This window comes from Tribolium castaneum, unplaced genomic scaffold (genome assembly GCF_031307605.1).
Source record: "Tribolium castaneum strain GA2 unplaced genomic scaffold, icTriCast1.1 ptg000112l, whole genome shotgun sequence".
NCBI lineage: Eukaryota > Metazoa > Arthropoda > Insecta > Coleoptera > Tenebrionidae > Tribolium > Tribolium castaneum.
The window spans coordinates 17,867-27,500 of record NW_026986708.1 but is presented as its reverse complement, the minus strand read 5'-3'; the positions used below and the strand labels follow the sequence as shown (position 1 = coordinate 27,500).

General features: G+C 41.7%; 3 non-coding genes across 3 annotated transcripts in view; all 3 read right to left on the bottom strand.

Annotated features, from left to right (window-relative positions):
- LOC135267877 (large subunit ribosomal RNA) overlaps window positions 1–2,036 on the bottom strand; it is a 4,037-nt gene extending 2,001 nt beyond the window's left edge. Inside the window, exon 1 of the ribosomal RNA XR_010336244.1 lies at window positions 1–2,036. This exon is cut by the window's left edge and continues 2,001 nt beyond it. This is a non-coding gene — a ribosomal RNA (large subunit ribosomal RNA).
- A 476-nt stretch (window positions 2,037–2,512) lies between these two features.
- LOC135267878 (5.8S ribosomal RNA) lies at window positions 2,513–2,669 on the bottom strand. Its single transcript, XR_010336245.1, has one exon. It is a non-coding gene; the product is annotated as a 5.8S ribosomal RNA (ribosomal RNA).
- Window positions 2,670–4,724: 2,055 nt separating this feature from the next.
- LOC135267880 (small subunit ribosomal RNA) lies at window positions 4,725–6,647 on the bottom strand. The gene has a single exon (XR_010336247.1). It is a non-coding gene; the product is annotated as a small subunit ribosomal RNA (ribosomal RNA).
- Between the last annotated feature and the right edge of the window lie 2,987 nt (window positions 6,648–9,634).

Sequence of the window (9,634 nt, the reverse complement as noted above, 5' to 3'; positions counted from 1 at the left end):
TTTTGGGTTGCCCCGACGAACTCTCTTGCGAGGGCCCGAATTATTAACGGTTCCGCTGCCGGGTTCCGGAATAGGAACCGGATTCCCTTTCGCCCAATGGGTGTGTGCTCGCTTCGTACGTTTACGTTCGAATTAAAAACGAACCAACGACATATCTACACCACATCAACATCGGCTTTCGCCTAGGGCTTAGGATCGACTGACTCGTGTGCAACGGCTGTTCACACGAAACCCTTCTCCACGTCAGTCCTCCAGGGCCTCGCTGGAGTATTTGCTACTACCACCAAGATCTGCACCGACGGCGGCTCCAGACGGCCTCACGGCCAGTCCTTCTGCGCTCACCGCCGCGACCCTCCTACTCGTCAGGGCTTCATGGCCGGTTAATTAAATAACCGACCGCACATGCCGCTGACGGCCGAGTATAAGCACGACGCTTCAGCGCCATCCATTTTCAGGGCTAGTAACTTCGGCAGGTGAGTTGTTACACACTCCTTGGCGGATTCCGACTTCCATGGCCACCGTCCTGATGTCTTAAGTTACCAACGCCTTTCATGGTATCCCATAAGCGTCGATTTAGGCGCTTTAACTCGGCGTTTGGTTCATCCCACAGCGCCAGTTCTGCTTACCAAAAATGGCCCACTTGGCACTCTGATTCGAGTCTCGCGGCTTCATATAAAGTTCGAGCAAGCCGGAGATCTCACCCATTTAAAGTTTGAGAATAGGTTGAGGCCGTTTCGACCCCAATGCCTCTAATCATTCGCTTTACCGGATGAAACTCGTAAGCGACGAGCGCCAGCTATCCTGAGGGAAACTTCGGAGGGAACCAGCTACTAGATGGTTCGATTAGTCTTTCGCCCCTATACCCAGTTCCGACGATCGATTTGCACGTCAGAATCGCTACGGACCTCCATCAGGGTTTCCCCTGACTTCGTCCTGACCAGGCATAGTTCACCATCTTTCGGGTCCCAGCGTGTACGCTCTTGGTGCGCCTCTTCTCGCAATGAGAATGAGACGCCCCGGGAGTGCGGGGCGACAGCCGTAACGGCCGCCCATCTTCCCTTAGTCCGTGCAAGACGAACTTTCACTTTCATTGCGCCTTTAGGTTTAGTCATGTCCCAATGACTCGCGCACATGCTAGACTCCTTGGTCCGTGTTTCAAGACGGGTCCTGAAAGTACCCAAAGCTATAGCGTCGCAGATCGGCGTTTCAACCGAGTCTGTCCGAGAACTCATTGGCGAACAGCCATTCGTAGACAGAACCGACACCAGGTGCGATTACCGTCATAAACGAACGCGCTTGCCAATGGTCGGACGCTAACTGTGTAGCGGCCCGGCGCCATATGCATACCTTCGAGCGAGTCGACCGGGAAACACCGCGGGTTCGTCCGAAACGGCGAACCGTTCGAACGGGCTCCACCGCGGGCCTTAGATCGACACCCAAAGGATCGCGACGTCCTACTGGGGGAGAAGTGCACGCGTTCGACTTCGGTTCGCATAAACAAAAGGCGCGAACGACGCGTACGCCGTTCGTCGCACGATCATTTAGCGCCGCTATCGAGTCACGCTGAATCTCCCCTTTCGACCTTTCGGGTTTCTCAGGTTTACCCCTGAACGGTTTCACGTACTATTGAACTCTCTCTTCAAAGTTCTTTTCAACTTTCCCTCACGGTACTTGTTCGCTATCGGTCTCGTGGTCATATTTAGCCTTAGATGGAGTTTACCACCCACTTAGGGCTGCACTCTCAAGCAACCCGACTCTGAGGAGAGATCCTCCCGTTATCGGCAACGGTCACTACGGGCCTGGCACCCTCTATGGGCTGTGGCCCCGTTCAAGATGGACTTGGACGCGTCGCACAATCTCGGGATGACGGATCCTCCCTAACACCACATTTCCCGGCGTCCGGTTTCGGCCGCGGGATTCAGTGCTGGGCTTTTTCCTGTTCGCTCGCCGCTACTAAGGAAATCCTAGTTAGTTTCTTTTCCTCCGCTTAATAATATGCTTAAATTCAGCGGGTAGTCTCACCTGCTCTGAGGTCGCAAATATAAATTTGCCTTTATTTTGTCAGACGATAATTACACGTATTCCGTTTATATGGCTGCCTCCAAACAATTTCAAACATCGATCTGACGTCGTTGCGAGAATGTTGTTGTTGTTAATTATAGTGCATAAAATATGCATATAAACAACTTTAACGTCTCGGACACGACGATCGCTTCGTTCGAAATTTAAGCGTTGTGGCTGCTTTTTAATATCGGACGTGCTACGTCTAAACCAACTTGTACCAACAAACTAATAAGAATGTCAGCCGCTATTGCGTTTTAGGATGCCGCGTTATTTTTTATATTGTTTTTATTGTTGTCTACGTTGCATAATATTTTATTATGACAACCGACAATCAATTAACAATTATAGTAACGCGTCATATTTGCACCCAACACGCTCCGACGTAATTGTCTACACAACATTGTGCGCTGTGTTTAAGACAAAAACCGAGCAGTCTTTGAAATTGACACGACCCTCAGCCAGGAGTGGTCCGGGAACAGTATATCCGAGGACCGCAATGTGCGTTCGAAATGTCGATGTTCATGTGTCCTGCAGTTCACAAGTTGACGCGCAATTAGCTGCGTTCTTCATCGACCCACGAGCCAAGTGATCCACCGTTCAGGGTAATCTTTTCAAACAAATTTAAAATATTATTACATAACGCACCGTTCCACATCGAAATCGTTTCATCATCACACAACAACAAAAATAACTACTTAAGGTTATTACAATTGTGATGTATATGTGAGAAACGGACCAATCGAAAGAAACGTTCGGCGTTATATTTTATAATATTTTATTTAATTAAAGTGGCATTTGTTTCTACTTATCGAAAAGAGTATGCAGTTATAGTTTAAGTTTACATAAAGAATAACCCGATGATATTAACGTTTTATAAATACGTATATATATCTATTAGGTTTTTTTTCTCTATCAACTTTGTCTATAAAACTCTGCTCCTTTTGCGATAAGCATTATGTATATTTATTAAATAGAAAATATGTCGAAAAACCAGACGTTTTCTTCAAACAAACGCCACAGCTACAAACTTAATCACAACAATATTTACCAAACAATACAATTGTAGGGTGTTTTGTGTGATACGTCGTTTGGTGGGCATTCTAAGAACGTCCGTCGACATAAAAACGAATCAAAAGAAAAGCACAGGCAGTGCAAAACGTTCCTTCGTCAGTCGGGCGTATATCATTTAAAACCCACAGAATCTAAAAAAGTTAATAAACTTTTTTATTTAGATTCCTACGGTTCGTCGCGTCGTTAAAGTAAATTATTACTTCGACGCATGCGGAACCCAGGTACCCGAAAACCGTAAGCCTAAGCGTTTTTTTCCAAACATCACTCACTATCGATAAAGTAAATTGATTTTATGTATTTATAAATGTGCGTTTGTATGTATAGTAGTATAGTAGTAGTATATTTTGTTATTGGTTGTTTCGAGCTTTTTATTGTTATAAAACGTTTTTGTAGTCTTGTACATAAAGTACAGACGAATAGACAGCCCCTTTTATTTATTAATAAACTCCAACCATTTACAAATTAAATTACAACTACAACATCTCTTTTACACATTAATTATACACCATCTTTATTTTCTTTTTTCCGAAGCGAATACGATGAAGAAAATACGCAAAGACTGGCTTACAAAACCGTAAGCCTAAGCGTTTATTTTTCAAACATCACTCACCATCGGTTAAGTAAAATGATGGTATGTATAAATGTGTATTTGTATGTACAGTAGCGTATTAATTTTGTTGTTGGTTGTTTCGAGTTTATTTATTATTATGGTTTGTATGTATAAAGTTTTAGTCTTGTACATAAAGTACAGACGAATAGACAGCCCCTTTTATTTATTAATAAACTCCAACCATTTACAAATTAAATTACAACTACAACATCTCTTTTACACATTAATTATACACCATCTTTATTTTCTTTTTTCCGAAGCGAATACGATGAAGAAAATACGCAAAGACTGGCTTACAAAACCGTAAGCCTAAGCGTTTATTTTTCAAACATCACTCACCATCGGTTAAGTAAAATGATGGTATGTATAAATGTGTATTTGTATGTACAGTAGCGTATTAATTTTGTTGTTGGTTGTTTCGAGTTTATTTATTATTATGGTTTGTATGTATAAAGTTTTAGTCGTGTACATAAAGTACGATCGTATTGGCAGACACCATTATTATTCATTCATTCATTCTTGTTTGTTATTATAAATAACTCCAACCATATACAAATACTACAACAACAACAACATCTCTTGCACATTAATTATACACCACCACTGTGTATTAGTACTTTTTTTCGAAGCGAATACGATGATGGAAATACGCTAAGACCGGCACTGCGAAAGCAATAATAAAACATTAGCACATAACCATCTTTCGACAATATTGATTCGTGTTAATGTTCGAAAAAATTCTTTGAAAACGTCGTTTACGGCACGTTTACAATCGATTTATAAAATAAATCGAAAAACGTAACAACAGATCCGCTTAATGCAAGACGACCCGTTGTTGCTTTTCCGTTCGACGCATAATAAAGAATTTTGTATGAGAATTGATCATCATACGAATAGTGTATGTATGTGTGTTTTTTGTTGATCAGCACAGACAAAATGTGTGTGTATGTGTGACAACTAAACAACAACATTTACACGTTAATGATCCTTCCGCAGGTTCACCTACGGAAACCTTGTTACGACTTTTACTTCCTCTAAATGATCAAGTTTGGTCATCTTCCCAGCAACATCGGCAACGTCGAAACGCCACCGCGCACCGGTCCGAAGACCTCACTAAATCATTCAATCGGTAGTAGCGACGGGCGGTGTGTACAAAGGGCAGGGACGTAATCAACGCGAGCTTATGACTCGCGCTTACTGGGAATTCCTCGTTCATGGGGAACAATTGCAAGCCCCAATCCCTAGCACGAAGGAGGTTCAGCGGGTTACCCGGACCGCTCGGTCAGGGAGGACACGCTGATTCCTTCAGTGTAGCGCGCGTGCGGCCCAGAACATCTAAGGGCATCACAGACCTGTTATTGCTCAATCTCGTGCGGCTAGAAGCCGCCTGTCCCTCTAAGAAGAATTGTTTGTACGCCGACAGTAAAAACCGCACATAGAGACCGGGCGAACCCGGCTCCAGCCGGCATTTGGGATGTCGAAATACGCCTATTTAGCAGGCTAGAGTCTCGTTCGTTATCGGAATTAACCAGACAAATCGCTCCACCAACTAAGAACGGCCATGCACCACCACCCACCGAATCAAGAAAGAGCTCTCAATCTGTCAATCCTTCCGGTGTCCGGGCCTGGTGAGGTTTCCCGTGTTGAGTCAAATTAAGCCGCAGGCTCCACTCCTGGTGGTGCCCTTCCGTCAATTCCTTTAAGTTTCAGCTTTGCAACCATACTTCCCCCGGAACCCAAAAGCTTTGGTTTCCCGGAAGCTGCCCGCCGAGTCATCGGAGGAACGTCGGCGGATCGCTAGCTGGCATCGTTTATGGTTAGAACTAGGGCGGTATCTGATCGCCTTCGAACCTCTAACTTTCGTTCTTGATCAATGAAAGCGTTTTTGGCAAATGCTTTCGCTTCTGTCCGTCTTGCGACGATCCAAGAATTTCACCTCTAACGTCGCAATACGAATGCCCCCATCCGTTCCTATTAATCATTACCTCGGGGTTCCGAAAACCAACAAAATAGAACCGAGGTCCTATTCCATTATTCCATGCACACAGTATTCAGGCGAAGTTTTAGCCTGCTTTAAGCACTCTAATTTGTTCAAAGTAAACGTGCCGGCCCACCTCGACACTCAATGAAGAGCACCGCGGCGGGATTGAGTTGGGCCGCCCTCTCGAGCTAAGCCCACCGGCAGGACGTCCCGCGAAACGCCAGTTAACACCGCGAACGATGAACCGGCGGCGCGGGACACAAATTCGACTACGAGCTTTTTAACCGCAACAACTTTAATATACGCTATTGGAGCTGGAATTACCGCGGCTGCTGGCACCAGACTTGCCCTCCAATTGATCCTCGTTAAAGGGTTTAGAGTGTACTCATTCCGATTACGGGGCCTCGGATGAGTCCCGTATCGTTATTTTTCGTCACTACCTCCCCGTGCCGGGAGTGGGTAATTTGCGCGCCTGCTGCCTTCCTTGGATGTGGTAGCCGTTTCTCAGGCTCCCTCTCCGGAATCGAACCCTGATTCCCCGTTACCCGTTACAACCATGGTAGGCGCAGAACCTACCATCGACAGTTGATAAGGCAGACATTTGAAAGATGCGTCGCCGGTGCGAGACCGTGCGATCAGCGTAAAGTTATTCAGATTCACCAAGTTGTACGATGACGGCGAAACCGCCACCGATTGGTTTTGATCTAATAAAAGCGCTCCTTCCGTCTCCGGTCGGAGCTCTGTTTGCATGTATTAGCTCTAGAATTACCACAGTTATCCAAGTAAATGTGGGTACGATCTAAGGAACCATAACTGATTTAATGAGCCTTTCGCGGTTTCACCTTAATTTGGCTTGTACTGAGACATGCATGGCTTAATCTTTGAGACAAGCATATGACTACTGGCAGGATCAACCAGGGAACTGTGTTTTTGTGTTTTTTGAGACAGACGAGAGAATAAAATACTCATCATCATCGTTTATAAAGATGAAGAATATGCGCGTTTGTGCGAAACAATCTAACATATAAGAAAGTAACGCCACGCTGTTTCTTCTTTTCTTCGTACGATATAGAGATAAATGTATCGTCATCATCGTCGTCGTAGTCGTTAAACACCACAACACATATATCGGTCAATAAAGGCATAATAATAATATTTATAATATTATTTTTTACCTTTGCCGATTTAAAAGTTCAAACATTCTCTTCACTCTTCGCAAGATTGAATGCGACGTGAATTTATGAAATTCTTTCGAATCCATAAACGTTACGAATATTATATAAATATTCTCGCTCGGATATTAGAGAGTTGACGCATTTATTATTTTTGTTTGTTTAAATCACAAACATTTGTTAGTCCAACAAAGTTTGATTGCATAAGGACCGCCAACGTAAGAGAATACGTTTTGCCGCATCCGCAATCTCGCTGTGGGGAACTGGGCGAGCCACAAAATCACAAAATAAAGCAATCTCGCAAGCAAAGCCCTATTCGAATTCGATAGCGGAAATGTGCGATAAACGTCGATAAATTGGAAGCAAATGCAGAACGTATACATAATCGGTCGTTTTGTCGTCGTCATTTATGATAAACTTCGACTAAACCGTTACACCGTTCATATCGCCTCACTCAACGCATCGACACACACCACTACCATATGTATACCAGCGCGACACCGATCGAGGCAGCCGCTCGGTATTGGATGTGCGCACCGCTCCACTGACATAGCTCCACAGGCGACGTCTACCGAAGCGCACAGCTCTATAACTATAAGGCATACACACAAAAGGGAGAAAATATTTTAAATATTGATAATATTAAAAAGTCATATTTTATATTTAAACCATTATAAAATTTAATTATAAAAACGTTTGTTTTAAAAAAAATAATTAATTAATAAAAACAAAATTATTTTAAGCGCCGTACTTCGTAAACGTCGTACTTCGTTCGTCGTATGTGCAAAGTCAAATGAATGCTGTAGTTAGTCGCAGTTGGAACGTCTGAATGTCGTACAACGTAACAATAATTTTGAGTGCCCTAATGTGTAGACGTCGTACTTCGCGAACGTCGCACTTCGTAAACGACGTACTTCGTGAACGTCGCACTTCGTAAACGACGTACTTCGTAAACGTCGCACTTCGTAAACGACGTACTTCGTGAACGTCGTACTTCGTAAAGGTTAAGCAATATTAATACACATTTGGTGTATTGCAAGTTGCATTTTAATAAATATTATGCATTTTTATGTTTTAATTTAATATCTAGGCCAAAATACTATGTTTATTTAATTGTTAAATGTGTACGTTTATTTATAGATACGTAATTTACATAAAAATTTGTTTTTTTTTTTATTATATGCAAACTACAAATAAAACATTTAATATTTTCAAACGTCGTACTTCGTGTAAGTTATGCAATATTGATACAAATTTAGTGTATTGCGGGTCGCAATAATATTAATTTATATTTGAACGTTGTACTTCGTGAAGGTTATGCAACATCAGTACACATTAAGTGTATTGCAGGTTGCATTATTATTAATTTATGTTTTCTCACTTTTTACCTTCATATAAAAAAAAATTTAATATTTTTGGACGTCGTACTTCGTAACAGTTATGCAATATTGATGCACATCTGTTGTGCTGCGGGTTGCATTTTATAAATTTAATGTATTCTTATGATTTACTTTAATGTCTAGGCAAAAAAACACTTTTGATTAGTTGCTGAATGTTTACATTTATTTACAGATACGTAATTTGCAAAAAAATTTGCTGTTTTTTTATTATATACAACACAAATAAAATTCTTTAATATTCTTGAACGTCGTACTTCGTGTAGGTTATGCAATATTGATACAAATTTAGTGTATTGCGGGTCACAATAATATTAATTTATATTTAAACGTAGTACTTCGTGAAGGTTATGCAAGATCAGTACATATTAAGTGTATTGCAGGTTGCATTATTATTAATTTATGTTTTCTCACTTTTAACCTCAATATAAAAAAAAATTAATATTTTTGGACGTCGTACTTCGTGAAGGTTATGCAATATTAATGCACATCTAGTGTGCTGCGGGTTGCATTTTATAAATTTAATGTATTTTTATGTTTTACTTTAATATCTAGACAAAAAAAACAATTTTGATTAGTTGCTAAATGTTTACATTTATTTACAGATACGTAATTTGCAAAAAAATTTGCTGTTTTTTCATTATATACAACACAAATAAAATTCTTTAGTGTTCTTGAACGTCGTACTTCGTGTAGGTTATGCAATTTTAATACACAATTAGTGTATTGTGGGTTGCATTATTATTATTTATTGTTTACGTTTTAATTCATCACTTTGTGAACGTCGTACTTCGTTTGTACTATGAACGCTGCATTTCGTCGCAGTCGGCAGCACGTGCGAATAAACGTCGTACAAGAAAATCACGATTTTGAGTGCCGTACTTCGCAAACGTCGTACTTCGTCTATACTATGTACAAAGTCAAGTGAACGCTAAACCTCGTCGCAGTCGACAGCGCGTGCAAATAAACGTCGTACAAGAAAATCACGATTTTGAGTGCCGTACTTCGCTAACGTCGTACTTCGTCTGTACTATGTACAAAGTCAAATGAACGCTAAACTTCGTCGCAGTCGACAGCAAGTGCAAATAAACGTCGTACAAGAAAATCATGATTTTGAGTGCCGTACTTCGCAAACGTCGTACTTCGTTTGTACTATGTACAAAGCCAAATGAACGCTAAACTTCGTCGCAGTCGACAGCAAGTGCAAATAAACGTCGTACAAGAAAATCATGATTTTGAGTGCCGTACTTCGCAAACGTCGTACTTCGTCTGTACTATGTACAAAGTCAATTGAAGGCTGTACTTCGTCGCAGTCGGAAGCAACTGCAAATAAACGTCT